This window comes from Elephas maximus, chromosome 7 (assembly GCF_024166365.1).
Source record: "Elephas maximus indicus isolate mEleMax1 chromosome 7, mEleMax1 primary haplotype, whole genome shotgun sequence".
NCBI lineage: Eukaryota > Metazoa > Chordata > Mammalia > Proboscidea > Elephantidae > Elephas > Elephas maximus.
Genome location: NC_064825.1, coordinates 31,351,958 through 31,376,878, shown reverse-complemented (window position 1 = coordinate 31,376,878; position 24,921 = coordinate 31,351,958). Strand labels below are relative to the sequence as shown.

Sequence of the window (24,921 nt, the reverse complement as noted above, 5' to 3'; positions counted from 1 at the left end):
ACTCACCAACATTTTATAAAATACAGAAAAAAATGAGATCAATTTAATCTTATCATTCCTAGAGAATATCAATATTTTGGAATAAAATATATTTTATTAATAATTTTATAATTAGTATATATACAGAAATGATTATATAATAACAATAAATATTAATGTATATAATTATACATTAATATTTATTGTTATGTAATGGTGAGTAGCATGTATATAATTATACATTAATTTTTATTGTTATTATATAATCATTTCTGTAGGTTTGTCCAGTTATTGAAAATGTCTAACTCTTGTTAACAAACTGTCAATAAATATCTCATCCTTCCATTCTGAGAAATATTATATACTTTCATAATGACATGGAAGGCTGAGTTGGAATTTAGACCTTGGTCTGGAGTGCTGTTGGGATGGTCTGACCTGGGGAAAACAGATCTGAGAGAAAAGCCAGTATAGCCCTTGATTTAGGCAGGAAATTCTGGGGTATGGATACCAGGAAGGATTATAAAACCAAAAACCCTGTTGCCATTGAGTCAGTTTAGTAGAACTGCTCCACAGAGTTTCCAAGGAGCAGCTGGTGGATTCAAACTGCCAACCGTTTAGTTAGCAACCATAGCTCAATGTAACTCTTAACCACTGTGTCACCAGGACTCCAATAAAGCAGGAAATCCAGCAGACCTCTCTCTGCCTGTGGTGTTGGGCTGGGAGCCACCAGAGGAGGACAGAGAGATGAGTTCTACTGCCTTGGCCTCAGAGCAAGGGCAACCTCCCCTCCTGCTGGAGCAATTGCTTGTTCCTGGAACAAAGAGGCAAGTTTCTTCCAACCAGCGGTCTTGAGAAAATAGCCTCCCCCCTCCCCTTGTAATTTTTACTCTGTCATTTCCCTCCATCCAGACTTCCCTCAGATCAACCCTCCCCCATCTGGCTGGCTCCATCCACTGGTGCTGGAGAATCAGGAGATCCCCGGGGTTGCTAGTTGTTATGGATTGAATGGTGTCCCCCCCAAAATGTGTGCAATATGGCTAAGCCATGGTTCCCAGTATTGTGTGATGGTCCACCCTTTTGTCATCCGATGAGATTTTCCTATGTGTTGTACATCCTACGTCCATGATATTAATCAGGCAGGATTACAGGCAGTTATGTTAATGAGGAATGACTCACTCTACAAGATTAGGTTTTGTCTTAAGTCAATCACTTTTGAGACACAAAGGAAATAAGCCAGCAGAGAGACAGGGGGACCACATGCCACCAAAAAGTTGTGACCCAGGTTCCTGTGAGAGAAGCTCCTAGAACAGGGGAATATTGATGACAAGGACCTTCCTCCACAGCAGACAGAGGGAGAAGGTCTGCCCCTTGAGCCGGCACCTTGAAATTGGACTTCTAGCCTCCCAGACTGTGAGAGAATAAACTTGTTTGTTAGAGCCATCCACTATTATTTCTGGTGTAGTAGCTCTAGACAACTAAGACACAGGACCCAACATGTCACTTCCCTCTCTACTCCCTCTACCCCCTATGCAGCCAGACATGTGCAGACCTGGACCTCACCTCTTGCCCTATCCCTGGAAGGCTCAATTCGGGGAAACCCAAGATTTCAGAAGGCTCAAGCAAAACTTTGGTGGCCTTTTGGGTGCTCACTGAGCTTCCTGCACACACAATGGGGGCATCCTGGAAACTGGGGCTCCCACGTCCCCTCTCTCTTCCTGACAGTGACCCCTGCTCCTCAGAGCCTTTCTCCATGTCTCAGCTGGCTCAGGCTGTTGTGGGCCCCAGGATCTCTGTGCCCACAAGGAGGTGCTTTAAACACTCTTGTGCAGAGATCTGAGCTGCTTCTCCAGATCCACAGCTTGGCTTTCGCAGACCCCAGGAAGGATATCTGGTGACAATTATAATAGAAGGAGGGTTTCTCAAGGGTCCAAGGTAGCATCTCAATTTATCCCATCAGTAGTGGGCTAAATGAATTGGGGACATAAACCTGTCATTATTACTTTCCCAAGTAGAAATAAAATCCAATTTACCTGAACCCGATTCCTCTTTCTCATCCCTGTTCATGGGTCCCTGAGCTGGGGCTTCCTAGCCATTCTTTCCTGTTTTCCCTGAGTTGGGATGGGAAGTGCCAGACAGAGAATCCTGGTCCTCCTGCTGTTCTTGAGCCTTTAGAGGCTTGATCTGGAGTGTGCAGGGTGGGGGAAACCTCCATTCTGGAGTGGAGGCCAAAGCTGGCCTTACATTAAATTCTTGCATTAAAATACAAAAATAAATCAGTAAATAAAATACAAACTGTTCCTACCTGAAGGGTATAATTAAAGCAACCTCAGGCAAACCATTTCCAAATTTTCCAAAACATTTGCTAAAATCATAAACTGATGACACCCTCTTTCCTACTTTTTTATACAGTACAAAATAAAAGTTAAGAAAAATTATATATAAATTTAGGATGTGGGGTTTCATAGCTGAAAAAATATTTCATTTTTATTTGAAATGATTTTTTTTATACACTAAATTCTGGTGAATATTGGGTTTGTCTCTAGCATCCCTTCCGGTCGATTCATCTTTGTCCTTGTTCCTGTACCAGTACTGCACTTGTAAGTGTGGATGCAAAAAATTATATTCCAATCTTACTAAAAGCAAGATTTTTATACTGTACAGAACTGGGAAGAGTCTAGGGGACTGGAGTGGGTCACATGGGTTAGTCTCCATCTGAATCACTGGGGCCCATGTACCAGCAGACAGCATCAGAGAGAAGCTCGACCAACTGATTTCTCTGTCCACGGCTGTTACTAAAGCCCGGCTCTGCTGTGTGTCCTGGCCGAGCAGACATCCCACCCTTCCAGCCTATGGTCCCAGCACCACCATCACACAGTTTCCCTTGACCTTGGAAATCAGGGTCTGACACAAACAAGTATCTGGGCTCAGGACGTCTTCAATTGTCATCTTGATGTTGTAACATTTGCTGCCCTTGTGCAGCTTGTCCACGACCCACACACCCAGGTCTCTGCAAAAATGGTATGGCTCCCGGGGGCTGCTTTCTCCTTCTTGTCAGTCCAGAGGGTGTTTCTGCTTTCTTTCGGAGTCCTCCTGCTGAACATGTAGGTCTTTATCCCTGAAGGCCTTCCATAACAAGGCAGTTCCTTTCAGTTGTTCTGAGGAAGCTTTGCTCACTTGGCTGAGATCCAAGAAGTTCTTGTCAAACCTATGCAAGGAGACAGGCCACAGGCAGTACTAACAAACAGTCACCACTTGGCTCTCCACTGCCAGAACCATGGCCCAAACATTGTCAGGATTGAGGCATTTCACCTTCCAATAGAAGCCTCAGTGGAGGCCAAACAGGACCACTACAGTTCCTCAAGGCACCGGTTCCGTGAGGTTGTTCTTCCTTCTCCTTCTCTTGTACCTCATCTGGCTTTGGCAGTCGGGGGGGCTGGTGGGGGCCTTGGCATGGGTCGGGCTGGCACCTATCCCTAACCCCTTGGGCCTCTGTGAATTGACATGGGGCTTCACTGCTTGATTGAAAGTACGGCTGATGTTCTTGCCAGGTTTCCAGCCCATGACCTGCAGTATGGACAGCTCATAGGCCTCCACAGGGATGGCCTCATAATCTGCCTCCCCTGGCACTAAGCCTGGAGTTCGGTGTCTGCCCCTTCGCCTTTGGGGATGCATTCTTTCTGGATCATGCGGATAGCGATCCTGGAATCGACACCCTCATTGTCTCTGTGTTCCAGAGACTACTTGAATTCCTCAATGAGCTCCTTCACAGCCTAGCATATCAGCATCCCATCCACCAAGGCCTCAGCATCTCTGGATGTTCAGGGGCCTGGGTCAGTAGCTGCCTGCAGTATTCATTCCAGATCAAAGGGATGACAAACTCCTTGGGAGTTTCTGAGGGCTTCACACCCTGCAGGTCTCTCCCTTCCACAGTTTTTAAGAAATCCTTCTCCTTCAGGGCAGCCCTCACACTGTCTCACAGGTCCACCACCTGCCTCTGGGTGGACATGCAAATGAAGGGGAAAAAAACTGGGGTGCTAGACACTGCTGCACGCCGGGAATTTTTTCAGCATCCGCCATCTTGTCCCTCTTTGCAGGCGTGTGCTGTGTTTGCCAAAAGTTAATACATATTTCTTGATGAGATGATGTTTGTGGAGGTTTGTTTACTTATGGAGGGTATTAAGGTGTTAAATCAATCATTTCTTTTGTTTTGAAGAAACCTAATCATTCTCAGTAACACCTATTAGAAGACCCACGAAATACAATCACTGGGAAGAGCTGGGCGTGGTCTTCTGGGCTCAATAAAAAGCACCCAAGAAACCACGCTCACTCTTCTCCAGAAGAGACAGAGTGCCTTTGGATCTGTCTTGCCTGCGGAGTCTTCTGAAAGCTCCTGTGACCACATCGGAAGGAATTGAACCCAGAACTGACTTCCATAACACTACTGCTACAGCAAGCGTTGGTGAAATCCTTCACATATTCCTTAGGCGACTTAGGTGAGTGTACAATATACAGAAGTGGAGTTCCCGCTACTTTCCCAAACCAAAAATAATTTTAGTTTATCAATCAGGAAATTGAGGTGTTTTTCTATGAAATGATTTCATTTGTCTACAAAAATTAGTCCTTTCCTTAACCTACATATGAATAAATGCATTTTTTCAATATTATTATTAGATTTAATAGGGTGATTGCATTTTGTCTTATTTTTATGTATGCCTTGAATGTTCATATGGATTATAGGCACTAAGAAAGTAGTTGCCAGATATCTTGTAATTTTGTACTTTGTGTGGCTCCTGAAAAAGGAATAAAAAACCAAACCCACTGCCGATGAGTCAATTCTGATTCATAGCAACCCTATAGGACAGACTAGAACTGCCCCATAGGGTTTCCAAGGAGAGCCTGGTGGATTTGGACTGCTTACCTTTTGATTACCAGCCACACTCTACCACTACACCACCAGAGTTTCAGAAAAAGGAATAGAAGTACTTTATTCTATAAGAAGTTGATAAATGTAGTAGTCTAAAAGTAGTGCATAAGTCAGTGCGTAAGAAGACTATTCTACTATAAGTATATGATGCAATGAATGGTTTGGACAAAAAAAAAAAAAACTTTTTGATACTGGTGTCTGTTTAGAAAATTCTGTTTACTGATGTAAATTTTTAAGAAGCCAGGAAATGTTTGGGCACAAAATTGTCACTGGTTACCATGCAGGAATATCAGAAATGTGACGCCCGTCTATATTCATTGAGTGTAAAGATGAGAACCCAATGTTTTAGCTAAATCAATTTCAAAAAGCACAGTTTGTTATTTTGTGCTGATTTTCACTATTACATGATACTTTCATCTTTTCACAGTGTGAAGGGGCGCTTGCTAATAGTTTGAAAGGGTACGGAAGATAATGCTTCTCTCTTTAATTTTTGATTTCTTTAGATGCCCAGTGTAGATAAAAAGATGTTTTTAAAAGCTTGTTGTTGGGAGCTGATGAGTAGATTCTCTCTTGTAGTAACTCCACGTGACTCAGTAGAACTGCCCCATAGGATTTTCCTGGCAGATCACTGGGTCTTTCTCCTAAGGAGCCACTGGATGCGTTGGAACCACCAACATTGCTTAACTGTTTGCACCACCAGGGCTTCTTCATATATGTTCATATATAAAGATTCCGACTGAAATCTGATCCAATTTTACGACCAAAGAAAACAAAACAAAAGGCCTCTTGCCGTTGAGTTGATTTTGACTCATAGCGAACCTACAGGACAGGGGAGAACTGCCGAACAGAGTTTCCAAGGAGTGTCTGGTGGACTTGAACTGCGGACCTTTTGCTTAGCAGTGAAAGCTATTAACCACTATACCAGCAGAGTTTCCCAATTTTACAAAGCTTTGTTAAATTCTTATTAACACTTTTGTATTCCGAAATTGAATTTTTGTTACATTCTGTTTGAATTAACAGAGTTTCAAAGAAGAAATTTTGATTTTGTGAATGTGTTTTTCATGTACATATTTCTAATGCATTTTTTACAGTGAGTTTCAAGAAAGACACTTTCTATATTATAGGTGAGGGGCAGGAGACAAATGTGCATTCTGCCCATTACTGTGTTTTATTATTTTCAACTTTTATTCTCTCTTTAAGGATTTTGTATTAGAATTATAACCCTACTTCACAGACAGTCTTGGCGAGGAAAAATACCAGAACTGTTCGCTTAAATTAAAATAGTTGATAAGAAACTGGATGATTGATTCTGTCTGTATGGTATCTTGGAGAGTAACAGTTAGCAGATTTTAATTTTAGTCAAAAGTATGAGTTTTGGCTCCAACATTAACTGTCAGTATGATTTTGGATTAGTCATCCTTATAGGATGGTTTTGTCAATTAAATGAAATAGTAAAGGTAAAAAGTTTAGTCGCATGAGCTTTGCTAAGCCAATCAGTCACTAGGAACATTATGATTGGCTTTTACACCAATCAGAATACTAGAGACTGAGTCAAACTATTGAAGCACAAGCCCAAGAAGGAAAGGACACGAACAGGTTCTTTATGGAGGAGAGATGGAGTTGATGGTGTAGATCATGTTAATCAGGAAGCTAACCAAGTTTTCAACAGAGCTCCAGAGCTGCCTTTGTGTCAGTTTCCAGTTTTTGTCATTAGTAAAAGAAACTATATCAGGCCTAGACATAAGTATATTATTGAATCACAATTGGAGTAAAAGTTTGCTTAGTCTTTTGTCTCTCTGGGGCAAATGACAAACTCTCCTGATTTTCTTCCCTCAGGAAAATGGACTCCAACATCTCCCAAGCCTTCCGAAAGGAACTCACTTGCTGCCTCTGCTTGAACTACCTTACAGACCCTGTCACCATAGGCTGTGGGCACAGCTTCTGTAGGCCCTGTCTATACATTTCCTGGGAAGAAGCCAAAACTACCCGTTGTCCTCTATGTGGGGAAACATCAAAGAAGACAGACATCAAATCCAATATTCTTGTGAAGAATCTGGTGTCCCTGGCTAGACAAGCCAGTCTCTGCCAGTTCCTGAGCTCTGAGGATCAGATGTGTGGGACACACAAGGAGATAAAGAAGATGTTCTGTGAAGAGAGCAAGAACCTACTCTGTTTGCTCTGTTCTTCCTCTCAGGAGCACGAGGCTCACAGACACTGTTCCATTGAATACGCTGTTGAGAAGTACCGGGTAAGTGATGCTTCTGAAAGCCTTTGAAAGCTGGAGAATAATAGAGCTAAGAGAGTATAAGGAAGATGAGTGCCATGATTATGATTAATTCTCTCATCACTGGGAGTCTTATATGTGCTGGCTACTGTTCTAGGTGGGAAGGGTAAAGCTGTGAATAAAATAGGTAAGGAAATCTGCTTTCACAGAGGCTGTATTCGAGTGGCAGGGCAATTCGCTTAATGATTATTAATTTAATTATGCAAAGTGAAGCACAGGACACCATAACACTCACATTTTTAGAAATAGCTCCTGGCCACAAAAATTACATGTTTAACAAGTGGTTTTTTTTTTTTTTTTTTTTTACTGGAAGCATATTTAGTAATCCTGGACAAACATGTAGGATAATAGTATAGAGAATTAGCAAGATATTTATAGGAAATTTAATTACATTACATAAAGCCTTTATTTGACACTTTTCTCAGGAAAATTGTTTCATTACTTTATGTGGCTCTATAGCCTGAAACTCCCAGAAGTGATGACTATCGGGTAGCCAGTGAAACATGACCCTTCCACTTTCCCGAAAGTATGTTCATCTAACATCCCTGGTCTTTAGCTGTCAGTAAGGGTCTGAAATCTATAATATTTGTTCTGTTGGTGCTTAATTCAGTATTTTTGTTTTTACAGGAGAAGCTTTTAAAACAAATGAGGTCTTTATGGGAAAAGATCCAAGAAAATCAGAGAAATCTAAATGAGGAGTGCAGAATAATCAACCTGTGGATGGTAAGCATGAGACCACGTTTTCCTCATAACCAGCTTGGTAAAGACATGCTGGGACCTTACCTATTGAGAACTTGAGCTTTAATCAAGGGAGAAAAAGGCCATCAGAACAAAGTGCAAAAAGTGCTGAAATGGAGGCACATGCAGGGATTTGGAGAAGTTCAAAAACCGTTGGTCAGGAGTTGAGAAAAAGTTTTGGAGAGAGGTTCACAATCGATTTGAGTTTTAAAAGACAAGTGTAAAAAATCCATGGACATTTCAAGCAGAGATTTCTGACAGAGGTGAAATCTAGAAATGAAACAGTACATAACGGGGAACTACAGGTATGTCATACTGATTAGTATAAAGACGGCCATGGGGAGAAAAAGGTTTAAATAGCAATTTAGGAAGTGTACCTGTGATAGTGAAAAGCGATAATGTAGTAGCTAGAGAATCATATAGGATCAATTGGGAGAAATTTCAACACGTTGAAAAACTGGGGGAAAAGAGAAAGAAAAGGACTTGGTGAGGAGAGAATGAATACATGGGTATTGGCAGGGGTCATAGAATGGGGGAAGGGTTAATGTTCCTATAATGTTAGGACAAAATGAGACCCTGAAGGCTTAAGTACTCATTACTAGGAAGGAATCCCATCCATGGCAACAAGGGATAGTGATGGGAGAAATCAGATTGAGGGTATGGGATTAGGAATTTTAGGGAGGTTTTGTCTGATGATTTCTAATCCTCAGACTAGTAGGCAACATTTCTGCTAAGAGTGAATGATCAGGCTAGGATTGAGGAAATTTATGATCAGAGGCTAAATTAGTAACAGATGAGAATATTAAATAATCAAGCGTAAATTTATCTTTTTACATGTAATCTTTCATATTTTAGAGAACATATATTGGTAAAGCAGAGGGTCAGGAAAAAGAAGAAGACCCTCAATGAGATGGACTTACACAGTGACTGCAACAATAAGTTTAAACATAAAGATCGTTAGGGTAGGATGGCTTGGGACCAGACGGTTTTTCATTCTGTTGTACATAGTGTCCTTGTGAGTTGGAACCGACTCAGTAGCACCTAGCAACAACAACGTATTTTAAAAATTAACTCTGAAAAAAATTTCTACAGAAATTTCGGGAACTTAAGAAGTGAATTATAGTGTTTTGAGGAAAGGATGGGTTTCTGTAGTTAACAAAGAATGAAAAATAAAGTAAGGAAAGAGGGATGAGCATGGTTTCTGGTGAGTGGAAAGACATGAATTTAACATGTTTGTAGGTTGGTGGATTACATGATCATGAATCAAAGAAAAATGAGTGAGGTTTAAGTGGTGAAGGATAAAGGCAGCCTGGGTGTGTGATCTAGGAAATCCGTGTCCCTGCAGGATTATATATGCCTACGGAGAGACATGATCAGAGATCAGTATCGGAAGTTGGATCCAGTTCTCCACAGGGAAGAAAAACAACATTTAGAGGGACTGAAAAGTGAACGCAAAAGGATTTTACAGCAACTCAAGAAAAGTCAAACCACAATGGTTCAAAAACAAAACCACCTAAGAGAAATGTTTGAGGAGCTGCTGAATTTGTGCCATAAACCAGACGTGGAGCTGCTCCAGGTAAGAAATGAGGATATTAGTTCAAGTTCACATCTTTGACTTCCATTACATATTTCAAACCAAAATCTTATTTCTGCATCTTCTGCTCCTGTCAAGACTATTATTGTCCAAGTGAATATGATATAAACTTCAACTCTTATCCTAACCAGGAACAACAAAACTTTGGGGAATTGTGAGAGTAGTTTCCCTTCTCAATTCTCTTTATTTAATTCACTTTTCTATCCAACAGAAAGGAACAACTTATTTGTAGACCTTTTTGTCTCCAGGTGGGCAATATGACCAAGAGGAAAAGCTAGCATTCCTGTCCTCCTTCTGTTTGGAAGTCCTAGGCTTGAGTTGTGCTCGTTTTGAGGCACGTTACCCTTTGGAAACAAGCCCTGTGAAAAGACCACCTTGTAGACAACTGATGGTTTTAGCAATGCAGTCCCTACTCATGTCCTGCTCTGTCTTTGCTCACCCTCAGAGCCCTTAGCCATCGAGAATTTATTTTCTGTCAATGTGTGGTACTGTGATTTTCCTTTAAAGAGGAAAAGTAAAGGACATTTATAAAATCCTGGGTGGGGGGCGGTGGGGAGGAAAGGAGGGTTTGATATTTTTTTTAAATTTCCCAAATCCAAAGATTAGGCATAAAAAAAAAAGAATTTCTGAAGAATTCTGAGTTTTTCCTTTTATTTCTCTTTACAGAATTTGGAAGACACATGGACAAGGTAAGTTTGGCCTTCAATGCAAACTAGAGCACCATGAGAGCTAGTAAAGAGATCAAAGTGTTTCTACCAAAATGAAGTTATTGAGATAGTAAATTTCGTGTGCATGTGTGTTTATGTGAGCGCATGTATTTGTGTGTGTTTTACTGAATATAATTTTCTAGCCCACTCTATCAGGATTTAGTTTTGTTTTGTCTTTCTGTGCTCATGGAGATATACATTGTAGGGTTCAACACAGAAGTCACTAGAAAACAGCTATGCATGATTTTAGTTTTCAAAATCATAAACATATTAAAGTGCATGGACTAGCTTTCCCAGGCATTAGAGGAGAGACGGGCATCTATGATAAGAAGGGGGTGGAGGCAGGGACAGAAGAAAAGAAAGAATCCCTAAGAATTGCACAGTCTTCTCCCAGGATCATGGAGGTACACTACAATATCAGAAAGGAGTTCCAATGAAACATATTATTCTGTTGAATGCTGACATCTTTTGTACATACTGTGATGAGCCCTTTGGCACCTGAAAGATTACCTGAATCTTTCCCCTTGTAGGAGTGAGTCCGTGCAACTGCACATGCTCCAGCCTGTGAACCCAGCACTCAGTGCCAGGCCCATCACTGGACTGATAGACAGGTTCAACCAATTCCAAGGTGAGTGGCAACCCAATGATGGGACCCCATACATTGTCCTTCAATAATGGTTTTCTTTGGATAATATGGAGCCCTGGTGCCAGAGCAATTAAGAGCTTGGCTGCTAACAAAAAGGTCTGCAGTTGGAATCCACCAGCTGCTCCTTGGAAACCCTATGGGACAGTTCTGTTCTGTCCTGTAGGGTCACTATGAGTTGGAATCCACTTGACAGTAATGGGTTTGGTTTTTTATTCCCAATGCTTCCCTTTTTATTAACCCTTGATTTAGGAGAGAACAGCCTCCTAAGAGACATTTATAGTCATGGTGGCCCTGGGATAACATGAAAAAATCTAAATGAAAGCTGGTGAAAGGATAAATGTGATTCATGCCTGTAATAAATTAGACAATGAGAAACAGGAAACAATCAAAAAGGGCTCCTAGTGCTGTGGGGACCATGGTCTCAGGAAAAATCTAGCTCCATTGGCATAACACAGTTCATAGAGACTATGCTCTGCTTTCTACTTTAATGAGTAGCATCTGGGGTCTTAACAGCCTGTGAGTGGCCATCTAAGATACTCCACTGGTCCCTCCCCTTCGGGAGCAAGGCAGAATGAAGAAAACTAAAGACACAAGGGAAAGATTAGTCCAAAGGACTAATGGACCACAACTAACATGGCCTCCACCAGACTGAGTCCAGTACAACTGGATGGTACCTGACTACCACCACTGACTGCTCTGACAGGGATCACAATAGAGAGTCTTGGACAGAACTGGAGAAAAATGCAGAACAAAGTTCTAACTCACAATAAAAGACCAAACTTACTGGTCTGAGAGAGACTGGAGAAAAACCCTGAGAGTATGGCCCCTGGATACACTTTTAGCTCTGTAATGAAGTCATTCCTGAAGTTTCACCTTTCATCCAAAGGTTAGACAGGCTCATAAAACAAAATGACACTAAAGGGGCATAGCAGCCCAGGGGCAAGGACTAGAAGGCAGGAGGGGACAGGAAGGCTGGTAATGGGGAACCCAAGGTCAAGAAGGGAGAATGTTGACATGTCGTGGGGTTGTTAACCAATTTCATAGAACAATATGTGTACTAACTGTTTAATGAGAAGCTAGCTTCTTCTGTAAACCTTCAGGCAAAGTACAATAAAAAAGTGTTCAGTAGAAAAAAAATTAAATATATATTTAAGCTGTGAAAAAAAAGGGGGGCTCCTAGAACCATTCTGAGATAAAATACCAGTTATTCATTCATTTAGTCATATAGAACTGCATATTTAGTTAGGGCATTCAAGTTTTAACTAAAGTACAGTTAGTTATGGTGATAGGATTGATGTTTTAGTTACCTAGTGCTGCTATGACAGAAATACCACAAATGAGGGGCTTCAACAAACACAAATTTATTTCGTCACAGTTTAGGAGGCTAGAAGTTGGAATTTAGGGTGCCGGATCTAAGGGAAGGCTTACCCTCTGTTTGCCCTGCGAAGTTCTTATTCCTTTGCTCCTTGGTGATCTTCATTTGGCATGGTGTCTTTCCTCTCCCACCTCTGCTTGCTGGCTTGCTTTTTAATCTCTTTTATATCTCAAAAAGATTGACTCAAGACATCTTACAGTAATTCTGCCTCATTAGCACAACAGAGATAATCCGTTCCCAAGTGGGATTATAAACACGGACATAGAAGTTAGGATTTGTGACACATATTTTGGTGAGGCACAATTGAACCCATAACAGTTGGCAAATTGTAATTTTTTAAATATTTTTGCTGTAAAGCTTCTTAGTAATTGAATTTGTAATAATGCACATTGTAGTTGATATAGCTAGAAAATTTTGTCCATAAACATAAAATAATGAAAGGCATAAAATAAGAATTTGTGAAGAACAACAGTAAAACAAGTTGGTGGTTGATGAGACAGTATACAGAATTCCATAGCAGACCTAAACCAGGGAGGTTAGACTGGCATGCAGATGAAGACCAAGCCTGAGGTGAAAGCAGGAATAAAATCCAGAAAATTCTTAGTAGAAAACTTCTTCCAAGAAGATGTATTTAGATCTTTTTATTCTTAATTGGAATTTGTTTCCTTAACTGGAGTATCATAGTATGCCTGGCAAAGTGATCACCAATTATTTATTTCTAAGGATCTTTCCCCTGAAGAGGGGCACTGAAGTTAATTTCATAGCAATGACTAGGCCTTATGGGAAGGTCTTCTGTTTCTAATGGAAAGTGAAATGTAAAAAATCTTTGTGATTTTTTTCCATTGAGATTAGGTGTTTGTTAATTCTGCAGATATACTGGTAGCCCCTGAATCTAATGACATTTTCCAACCAAGCTGCCCTTAAAGTCTTGGTGGGTTTTCCAATGACACTCTAGATCTCGTAAGACTTTAAAAACTGATTTTGACTGGAATATTCTCTTCTTTCCGCAGTGAACATTTCCTTGAATTATGAAACAAGCAGTCACGATATCATGCTGTCTGATGACGTGAGAAGTTTGATATTTAGACATGACCTTCGAGAGGTGCCTTTTCCATCTGGAAGATCCAACTACTTTGCTACATGGGGAGACCAGGCCTTCACCTCTGGAAAACACTACTGGGAGATGCATGTGGACAGCTCTTGGGACTGGGCTATAGGGGTCTGTAAGGATACTTGGCTAAGGAAGAACTGCTCAGTGATTGAATCTGGGGACACATTTCTTCTTTTATGTGTGAAGGGGGATAATGGTTACCATCTTTTCACCACCTCCCCTGTGCTTTCTCAGTACATAGAGAAACCTCTGGGGAAGTTGGTGTGTTTGTTGATTTTAATAGTGGAAGTGTGAGTTTTGTTAATGTTGCCAAAAATTCCCTCATATGGGAATACCCCGCTTACTCCTTCAATTACTCGCTCCGGCCTTTTTTTTGCACTGGCCACACATGATCATGGAGAAGTGATGAACTTGGGAACTCCATATCTGAAGGAGCCCACACATGATCATGGAGAAGTGAGGAACTTGGGCACTCCATATCTGAAGGAGCCTGTCTCAGTTGAAGCTGATCAATCATATTTTACTCTCCCTTAGGTTGTTCCATTTTTATATAACTTTGTTTTATCATTGGTAAATATAAAGCTGGTGTGGCAATGCAAAATTTGTTGGCTTAATTTCCTTTCAATTAAAATCAAGTCCTGTGGTCCTTTTCCTGAAACACATACTGTTTTTATTCACCTCATTTGTGAGCTGGCTAGAGTTACAAGAGTATATGACTGGGATTCCATCTTAACAGTTTAATGCAGGAACACAGTGTTTGCATCATCAAGAAACTTGGTTATCTACAGTGCAAATGTCAGTCTGAAATATTCTACTCCTTCATCATGATCTAGTAAAATCATACTCAACAATTCACCCTTGTTGGTGTTAGGTGCCAGGAAGTCCACTCTGACTCATAGCAACCCTGTGTACAACAGAAGGAAGCACTGCCCAGTCATGTGCCACCTCACAATCTTTGCTGTGCTTGAGCCCATTGTTGCAGCCACAGTGTCAATCCATCTCCTTGAGGGTCATACTTTTTTTCATTGACCTTTCACTTTACCAAGCACGATGTCCCTCTCTAGAGGCTGATCCCTCCTGATAACTTGTCCAAACTGCTTGAGACAAAGCCTCACCATCCTTGCTTCTAGGGAGCATTCTTGTACTTCTTTCAAGACAGATTTGTTCTTTCTTCTGGCAGTCAATGATATGTTCAATATTTTTCTCCAACGACATAATTCAAAGTCGCCAATTCTTATTTGGTATTCCTTACTCATTGTCCAGGTTTCACATGCATATGAGGCAACTGAGAACACTGTGGCTTGTGTCAGGAGCACCTTAATCCTCAAGGTGACATCCTAGATTTTCATCACTTTCAAGAGGCCTTTTGCCACAGATTTGCCCAACGCAATATGTCATCTGATTTCTTGACTGCTGATTCCTTGGGTATTGATTGTGAACCCAAGTAAATTGAAATCCTTGACAACTTCAATCCTTTCTCCATTTATCATGTTGTTGCTTAATGGTTCAGTTGTGAGGATTTTTGTTTTCTTAATCTGAGATGCAGTCCATACAGAAGGCTATAGTATTTGATCAGTAAGTGCTTCAAGCAGTCTGCACTTTCAGCAGTCAAGGTTGTGTCATCTACACATGGCAGGTTGTTAATGAGCCTTTCTCCAATCCTGATGCCAGGTTCTGGGATTATTTCCTCAGCACACAAATTGAATAAATATGCTGCAAGGATACGACCCTGACCCACACCTTTCCTGACTCTAAACCACACAGTAATCCCTCTTTCTGTTCTGTCCAAACAAATGTCTGTTAGTTTATGTACAGATTCCTCATAAGCATGGTTAAGTGTTCTGGAATTCCACTTCTTTACAGTGTTATCCATAATTTTTTATGATCCACACAGTCAAATGCCTTTGCATAGTCAATAAAACAAAAGTAAACATCTTTCTTGTATTCTCTACTTTCAGCCAAGGTTCATGTGACATCAGAAATGACACCCCTCTTTCCATGTCCTTTTCTGAATCCAGCTTGAATTTCTGGTAGTTCCCGGTAGATGTATTGCTGGAACGGCTTTTGAAGGATCTTCAGCAAAATTTTACTTGTGTGTTGGATCACCTTTCTTTGGAATTGGCACAAATATGGATCTCTTTCATTCGGTTGGCCAGGAAACTGTTCCAAATTTCACAACATAGAGGAGTGAACACTTCCAGCACTGCATCCATTTGTGGAAACATCTCAATTGGTATTTTGTCAGTTCCTAGAGCCTTTTTTTTTTTGCCATTTCCTTCAGTGCAGCTTGGACTTCTTCCTTCAGTACTATCATCTCTTGATCATAGGCTACCTCCTGAAATAGTTGACTGTAGACCAATTCTTTCAGATAGAGTGACTCTATGTATTCCTCCCATTTTCTTGTAATGCTACCTGAGTGGTTCAATATTTCTCCCATAGAATCCTTCAGTATCACACCTAGAGATGTGAATTCTATCTTCAGTTCTTTCAGCTTGAGAAATGCTGAACATGTTCTTCCTTTTTGATTTTCTAACTTCAGGTCTTTGCATATTTCAATATAATTCTTTACTTTGTCTTCTCAAGACATCCTTTGAAATCTTCTTTTTGTATTTTATTTCTGTCTGTCTTTTTAATGCCCTTTTGCTTTCCTCATGTATAATGTAACTGATGTCATCCCATAACTTCTCTGGTTTTAGTCATTAGTGTTCAATGCACCAAATGTATTCTTGAGCTGGTCTCTAAATTCAGGTGGGATTCTGACCATCTTACTTTGCCTCTCATGGACTTGTTCAATTTCTTTCAACTTCACCTTGAGCTTGCACATGTACAATTCATGGCCTGTTCAGTGGTCTGCCACTGGCCTTGTTCTAAGTGATGATATTGAGCTTCTCCATAGTCTCTCCAGAAATGTAGTAGATTTAATTCCGATGTATTCCATCCAGCAAGGTCCATGCATATAGTGATGGTTTATGTTGTAAAAAGTTATTTGTAATAAAAAAGTGATGGATGGATTAAAAAAAAAAAAACAGGATCCATCAGTATGCTCTCTATAAGAGACACACCTTAGAAACAAGGATGTAAATCTATTAAAAATCAAAGGATAGAAAAAAATATATCAAGCAAATAACTACCAAAAAAGAGCAGGAGTGGCAATACTAATTTCAGATAAGATAAACTTTAGAACAAAATCCAGCATAAAAGACAAAGAATATAATTACTAAAGGGATGATCCATCATGAAGACTTAACCATAATAAACATCTACATACCCAATGATAGGGGTCCAAAATCTATAAAACAAACTCTAACAGCACTAAAAACAGAAATTGACAGTGCCACAATAATAGTAGGAGACTTCAACACACCACTGTCAGTAAAGGACAGAACATCTAGTAAGAAAATCAACAAAAATTCAGAAGAGCTGAAGAGCACAATCAGCCAACTTGATCTCATAGACATATATGGAACACTCCACCCAACAGCTGCAAAGTACACATTCTTTTCCAACACACATGGAACATTCTCCAGAACAGGCCACATCTTAGGCCACAGAGCAACCTTCAACAAAATCCAAAACATTGAGATAATACAAAGTATCTTCTCTGACCACAATGCCATCAAAATGTAAATTAACAACAGGAGAAGTAAGGGGAAAAAATCAATTATATGTAAACTGGATAACACCCTGCTGAAAAACCACTGGGTAATAGAAGAAATCAAAGATGGAATCAAGAAGTTCCTGGAATCAAAAGAGAATGAAAACACATCCTACCAAAACTTTTGGGACACAGTAAAGGCAGTCCTTAGGTGTCAATTTATAGCACTAGATGCACACATCAAAAAGAAGAAAAGGACAAAATCAAAACATTAGTTACACAACTTGAACAAATAGGAAAAAAAAACAGCAAAAGCAATGCACAGCCACCAGAAGAAAGGAAATAATAAAGACCAGAGCAGAAATAAATGAAACAGAGAATAGAAAAATAATAGAATCAACAAAACAAAAGTTGGTTCCTTGAAAGGATCAACAAAGTTGGCAGACCACTGGCCAAACTAAAAAAAAAAAAAAGCAGGAGAGAATGCAAATAACCCAATTAAGAAAGGAAATGGAGGCATTACAACAGGCACAACTGAAATAAAACGGATTATAACACAGTATTATGAAAAACTATACTCTGACAAATTTGAAAACCTAGAGGAAATGTACAAATTTCCAGAGACATACTACCTACCCAAACTGAAACAAAATGTTGAAAATCTGAACATACCTATAACTAGAGAAGAGATTGGAAAAGTAATTTAAAAAAACTCCTAACCAAAAAAAGTCCTGGCCCAGATGGCTTCACTGGAGAATTCTACCAAACATTCAGAGAAGAGCTTACACCAGTTTTACTCAAACTATTACAGATCATAGAGAAGGAAGTGATACTTCCAAATTCATTCTATGAAGCCAGCATAACTCTGATACTAAAACCAGGCAAAGACACCACAAAAAAAGAAAATCACACACCAATATCTCTCATGAATATAGATGCAAAAAAATTCCCCCCAAAATTCTAGCGAATAGAATTCAGCATCATATCAAAAAAAAAAAAAAAAATGACTAAGTAGGATTCGTTCCAGTTATGCAAGAATGGTTCAACATTAGAAAGTCAATCAACGTAATCCACTACATAAATAAAAGGAAAGAAAAGGATCACATGATCATCTCAATCGACACACAAAAGGCATTTGACAAAGTCCAACACCCATTGCTGATAAAAAAAACTCTCAATAAAATAGGCATAGAAGGGAAGTTTCTCAGCATAATAAAGGGCATCTATGCAAAACCAACAGCCAACATCATTCTCAATGGACAGAACTTGAAAACATTCTCTTTGAGAATGGGAACAAGACAAGGATGCCCTTTATCACCACTCCTATTTAACATTGTGTTGGGAGTTCTAACTAGAGCAATAAGGCAAGAAACAGAAATAAAGGGCATCCAGATTGGTAATGAGGAAGTTAAACTGTCCCTATTCGCAGATGATACGTCACTATACTTAGGAAATCCAAAAGACTCCATGAGAAAACCACTGGAACTAATAGAAAGATTCAGCAGAGTAGCAGGATAGAAGATCAACACACAAAAATCAGTTGGATTCCTATACAGCAATAAAAAGAATGATGAAAAGGAAATCAGGAAAGCAATAGCAATTATCATAAAAAAAAAAAAAATCATAGCCCCTAAAAAATAAAATACTTGGGAATAAATCTAACCAGGGACGTAAGAGACTTATACAAAGAAAACTACAAAACAATACCACAAGAAACCAAAAGAGATCTACATAAATGGAAAAACATGCTCAGGGGTAGGTAGACTCAACACTGTGAAACTGACAATTCTACCCAAAGTGGTTTTCAAATACAATGCAATATTGACCCAAATACCAACAACATTCTTTAAAAAGATGGAAACATTTATCATTAACTTTATGTGGAAAGGGAAGAGGCCGCAAATAAGTAAAGCACTATTGAAGAAGAAGAATAAAGTAGGAGGGCTCACACTACCAGACCTCAGAATCTGCTCAAAACAGCCTTGTACTGGTACAATGACAGATAGATTGACCAATGGAACAAAATTAAGAACCCGGATGTAAATCCATCCACCTATGGTCACCTGATCTTTGACAAGGGCCCAAAGTCCACCAAATAGGGAAAAGACAAATGGTGCTGGCAAAACTGGATGTCCCATCTGAAAAAAAGTGAGACAGGACTCATACCCCACAACATATACGAAAATTAACTCAAGATGGATCAAAGACCCAAATATAAAGCCCAAAACTGTGAAGTTCATAGAAGAAAAAACAGGATCAAGACTAGAGGCCCTAATTAACAGGATACAAATCACAATCAACAACACACAAGCTACAGAGGATAAGTCAATAACTGGGATCTTCTAAAAATTAAAGAGTCATGCTCATCAAAAGACTTCACCAAAAGAGTAAAAAGAGAACCTACAGACTGGGAAAAAAAATTTGGCTATTACAAACCAGACAAAGATCTAGTCTCTAAGATCCACAAGAAAATCCAATGCCTCTATGACCAAAAGACAAAAAACCCAATCAAAAAATGGGCAAAGGAAATGAACAGACACTTCAGCAAAGACATTTAAGCATTTCCTCAACAGACACATGAGGAAATGCTCAAGATCTCTAGCCATCAGAGAAATGCAAATCAAAACCACAATGAGATACCATCTCACCCCAGCATTACTGGCGCAAATGAATAAGACAGAAAATAACAAATGTTGGAGAGGCTGCGGGGATATTGGAACTCTCATGCACTGCTGGTGGGAATGCAAAATGATACAACCATTTCGGAAAATGATATGGCACTTCCTTAGAAAGCTAGAAATAAAAATACTATATGATCCAGCAATCCTACTCCTAGGAATATATCCTAGAGAAATTAAGATTTGTCACACGAATAGACATATGAACACCCATGTTCATTGCAGCTTTGTTCACAATAGCAAAAAGATGGAAACAACCTGGATGCTCATTGACAGATGAATGGATAAACAAACTGAGGTACATACACACGGTGGAGTATTATGCAACACTAAAGAACAACGATGAATCCGTGAAGCATCTCATAACATGGATGCACCTGGAGGACACTATGCTGAGTGAAATAAGTCAATCACGAAAGGACAAATATTGTATGAGACCCCTACTGTAAAAACTCATGAAACGGTTTAGACATAAAAAGAATAATTTTTGATGGAGACAAGGGATGGGAGAGGTAGGGATGGAAAAATGCTTAATAGACGATAGACAAGCAGCAACTTTGGTGAACTTGTGAACAAGACAGTACACAATACTGGGGAAGCCAACACAACCTGTACAAGGCAAGCCCATGGTAGCTCCATAGACACATCCAAACTCCCTGAGTGACCAAATTGCTGTGCTGAGGGCTGTGGGGACCATAGACTCAGGGAACATCTAGCTCAATTAGCATAACGGAGTATATGAAGAAAATGTTCTACATTCTACTTTGGTGAGTAGCATATGGGGTCTTAATAGCCTGTGAGTGGCCATCTAGGATATTCCACTGGTCTCACCCCTTCGGGAGCAAGGAAGAATGAAGAAAACTAAAGATACAAGGGAAAAATTACTTCAAAGGACTAATGGACTACATCTACCACGGCATCCACCGGACTGAGTCTAGTACAACTAGATGGTGCCTACTGGCTGCTCTGACTGGGATCACAATAGAGGGTTCCGGACAGAGCTGGAGAAAAATGTAGAACAAAATTCCAACTGAAAAAGAAAGACCAGACTTGCTGGCCTGACAGAGACTGGAGAAACCCTGAGAGTACGGCCCCCAGACACCTCTTCAGCTCAGTATTGAGGCCACTCCTGAGGTTCACCCTTTAGCCAAAGGTTGAACAAGTCCATGGAACAAAACAAGGCTAAAGGGGTGCACCAACCCTGAGGCAGACAATGGGAGGTAGGAGGGAACAGGAAAGCTGGTAATAGGGAACCCAGGGTTGAGAAGGGAGAGTGTTGACATGTCATGGGATTGTTAACCAATGTCATACAACAATGTATGTACTGTTTGATGAGAAACTAGGTTGTTCTGTAAACCTTCATCTAAAGTTCGATTAAAAAAAAAAAGAATACCAACAACAAAAAAAGCTGGTGGTCTTTCAAAATTCTATCATGTCATCTCTGGCATCGTTTCTATTACCAAGGCCATATTTTCCAACTACTGATCCTTCTTTGCTTCCAACTTTCCATTTTCAATCAGCAGTAATTATCAATGCATCTGGATAATTTTGATCAATTTCAGACCACAGAAGTTGGTAAAAATATTCAATTTGCTCATCTTTGCCATTAGTCGTTAGTGCATTTCAGGAGAGCTTTTAGACTGAGACAGACTAAGAACCTGGGGGTCTACCTCTGAAAAAACTGGCCAGTGAAAACCTTATGAAGAACAGGAGAACATTGTCTGATATAGTCCCGGAAAATGAGCACCACAGTTTGGAATGCACTCAAAATACGACTGGGGAAGAACTGCGTTCTCAAAGTAGAGTCTGCCTTAATGACACGGATGGAGTCAAGCTTCAGGGCCTTTATTTACTGATGTGGCAGGACTCAAAATGGGAAGAAACAAGTGCAAACATCCAATAATAATCAGAACATGGGATGTGCAAAATATGAATCTAGGAAAATTGGAAATCATCAAAACTAAAATGGCACTCATAAAGCTGGATATCCTCGGCATTAGTGAGCTGAAATGGACTGGTATTGGCCATTTTGAATCAGGCAATCATATGGTTTACTATGCCAGAAATGACAAATTGAAGAGGAATGGCGTCACATTTATTGTCAAAAAGAACATTTCAAGATCTATCCTGAAGTACAACTCTGTCAGTGATAATATCCATAAGCATACAAGGAAGTCTAGTTAATAAGACTATTTACACACCAACCACTAAGGCCAAAGATAAATTGAATTTTTTTTACCAACTTCTGCAGTCTGAAATTGATTAAACATGCAATCAAGATGCATTGATAATTACTGGTGATTGAAATGCAAAAGATGGAAGCAAAGAAGGATTGGTAGTTGGAAAATATGGCCTTGGTGATAGCAATGATGCTGGAGATCACATGATCAAATTTTGGTAGCCCAATGACTTCCTTATTGTAAATACCTTTTTCAACAACAGAAATGGTGAGTAAACATGTGGACCTCACAGGAATCAAATCAACTACATTTGTGGAAAGAGACAATGGAAAAGTTCAATATTATCAGTCCCAACAAGACAGAGGTCCACTGAGGAATGGAACATCAATTGCTCATATTCAAGTTCAAGCTGGATAACAGTGCCAAGAATGGGAATCCCTGAAGACTTAAAATTATGCCCTTGGGGAAACTGTACTTAGACCAAGAGGCAGGTGTTCCAACAGAACAAGGGGATACTGCACGGTTTAGAGTTAGTGAAGGTGTGCATCAGGGCTGTATCATTTGACCATACTTATTCAATGTGTATGCTGAGCAATTAATCTGAAAAACTGGATTATGAAGAAGAACAGGGCATCAGGATTGGTGGGAGCCTCATTAACAACCTGACATACGTAGATGACACAACCTTGCTTGTTGAAAATGAAGAGGATTTGAAGCACTTATTGAAGAAGATAAAAGACCACACCCTTCAGCGTGGATTACGCCTCAATATAAAGCAAAAATCCTCACAACTGGATCAATAAGCAACATCAAGATAAATGGAGAAAAGATTGAACTTCTCAAGCATTTATTTGGCTTGGATCTATAATCCACAGCCACAAAAGCAGCAGTCAAGAAATCAGACGACACATTGCATTGGACAAATCTGCTGTAGGAGATCTCTTTAAAGTTTTAAAAAGCAAAGATTTCACTTTAAGGAATAAGTGAGCCTGACCCAAGCCGTGGTGTTTTCAGTTGCCTCATATGCGTGTGAAAGCTGGGCAGTGAATAAAGAGGACCAAAGAAGAATAGATGCTTTTGAATTATGGTGTTCAGAAACAATATCCCATATACCATAGACTGCCAGAAGAAGGAACAAATCTGTCTTGGAAGAAGTAGAGCCAGAATGCTCATCAGAAGCAAAGATGACTAGACTTCCTGTCACATAGTTAGGACTTGTTATCAGGAAGGAGCTGTCCTAGGAGAAGGACATCATGCTTGGTAAAGTGGAAGGTCAGCAAAAAAGAGGAAGAGCCTCCTTGAAAGGGATTAATACAGTGGCTACAACAATGGGCTCAAACATCGCAATGATTGTGAGTATGGCTCGGGAACTGGGAGTGTTTCCTTCTGTTGTATATAGGGTTGCTATGAGTCAGAATAGACTAAATGGCACCACCACCAACAACAAAGATAGGAGCAGTGTAAATACACAAAACCCAATTAGTTTTCCATAAAAAGGATACCACTACTTATGTATTACTAATATTCATAAGAATAAAAAATAGGCAGACAGGAAGTTTCCAAAATTAAAAAAAAAAAAAAAAAAACGAGAGGGCACTAGATTTGGACAGATTTTCAAACATACCAGTAAACTAAAATAATTAGAGCAGTATGGTACTGGTACATGAATTCACAAACACACAAACAGCTTCAGATTCAGATATACCCATCCATTGCCATCAAGCCGATTCTGACTCATAATGACCCTGTAGATGTAGATATATACAAATTTACTGTATTCTAAGATGAGATCCACTTGCACCTGGAGCAGTAGGAAAGAGCTGAGACTTGTGCCCAGAATAAGTGAAGACATTGCTTAGAAAGCCAGTGCCTAAAGTCAGCGGAGACTGACTGTAAGGAACAGTTCATTCAAATAATGCATGTGAATTAAAAAAAATAATAATAATTTCTAGGTTTTAGACTCAGTAAGAAAAATCTCACTGGCAGCTCAGAGTTTAAATATAGAAATGGAAACACAGGTGAAGCATGAATCTGCCAAATTTCAGGGAATGGCCAACTCCTTCCTTCAGGGAGTAGAAAAGAGTCATCAGAAGTGTAGCTCCCCCCCCCGGAAGGTGCCTACCTTCCCTCCCACCCCAGTTCAGCACAGGGGTCCAGAGGACAGTTCCCTCTAGAAGGAAGGGGCCATAGTTTCACACATGTCTTCCTGCCAACTCTGGCAGGAAGATGGAACAAAACTGCTCACATCAGAAATATTCAGTCGAAAGTGGTGTATACCCCCTTGCTCAATCATCTCATTATTCTGAGAGCCTTACTTGCACGGAGTTCCTCAAGGGGGTGGTATTGTGCTGTAGGAAATCCCCTACAGGCTCTTTCTAGAATTCTACCCCCAGCATAGTCCCCCAGGGACTGAAATTAAAATATTCACTGGGAGAGTCAAGAACTTGATAACAATTATTTTCATGCCAGATTTAAAAAAAAGAATGTGCCAGAAAATAAAAGATGACTTTGTATTGCAGCCTTAAGATGGAATTGCACTCATATATTCTTGTAATTCCAGCAAGCTCATAATACAGGTGAATAACCATATTTATTCCAGGTAATGGGCCACTAGAGACGTTTTCATTTAAAAATATTAAATCATCGCAGTTTTGCATTTCAGGCTACATTCCTAATTAATAACAACCAAATGTTACATTAAGTAGAACAACCTAAGAGACAATGAAGTGTTGATTAGCTTTGATGGAGAAAGGCTCCTTCAGATATGGCATTCCCAGGTTCCTGACTTCTCCCTGATCATATGAGGTCAGTGTAAAAGAAAGGCCTGAGCGGGTAGTTGAAGGGGATAATACAACTCTCTATGAGGAAACTTTTGGCAACATTAACAAAACTCATACTTCCATTGTCAAAATCAACAAGCACACCAATCCGCCCCATGGTTTCTCTACATCCTGAGAGAGCATTAGGGACGTGGTGAAGAGATGATAACGATTATCCTCCTTCACGCATAAAAGAACGATGTCCTCAGACTCGATCACTGAGCAGTTCTTCCTTATCCAAGAATCCTTATTACAAACTCCAACAGCCCAGTCCTAAGAGTCATCCACATC

The 24,921-nt window shown here is 39.9% G+C and overlaps 1 protein-coding gene and 2 pseudogenes across 1 annotated transcript in view; 2 read left to right on the top strand and 1 right to left on the bottom strand.

The window, feature by feature from the left end:
• Positions 1-24,921, top strand: part of LOC126078921 (tripartite motif-containing protein 43-like) — a 458,981-nt gene that overhangs the window by 263,193 nt on the left and 170,867 nt on the right. The window lies entirely within an intron of this gene.
• Positions 2,681-24,921, bottom strand: part of LOC126078781 (G-patch domain and KOW motifs-containing protein-like) — a 32,938-nt pseudogene continuing 10,697 nt past the window's right edge.
• Positions 6,744-13,750, top strand: LOC126078834 (tripartite motif-containing protein 43-like; annotated as a pseudogene).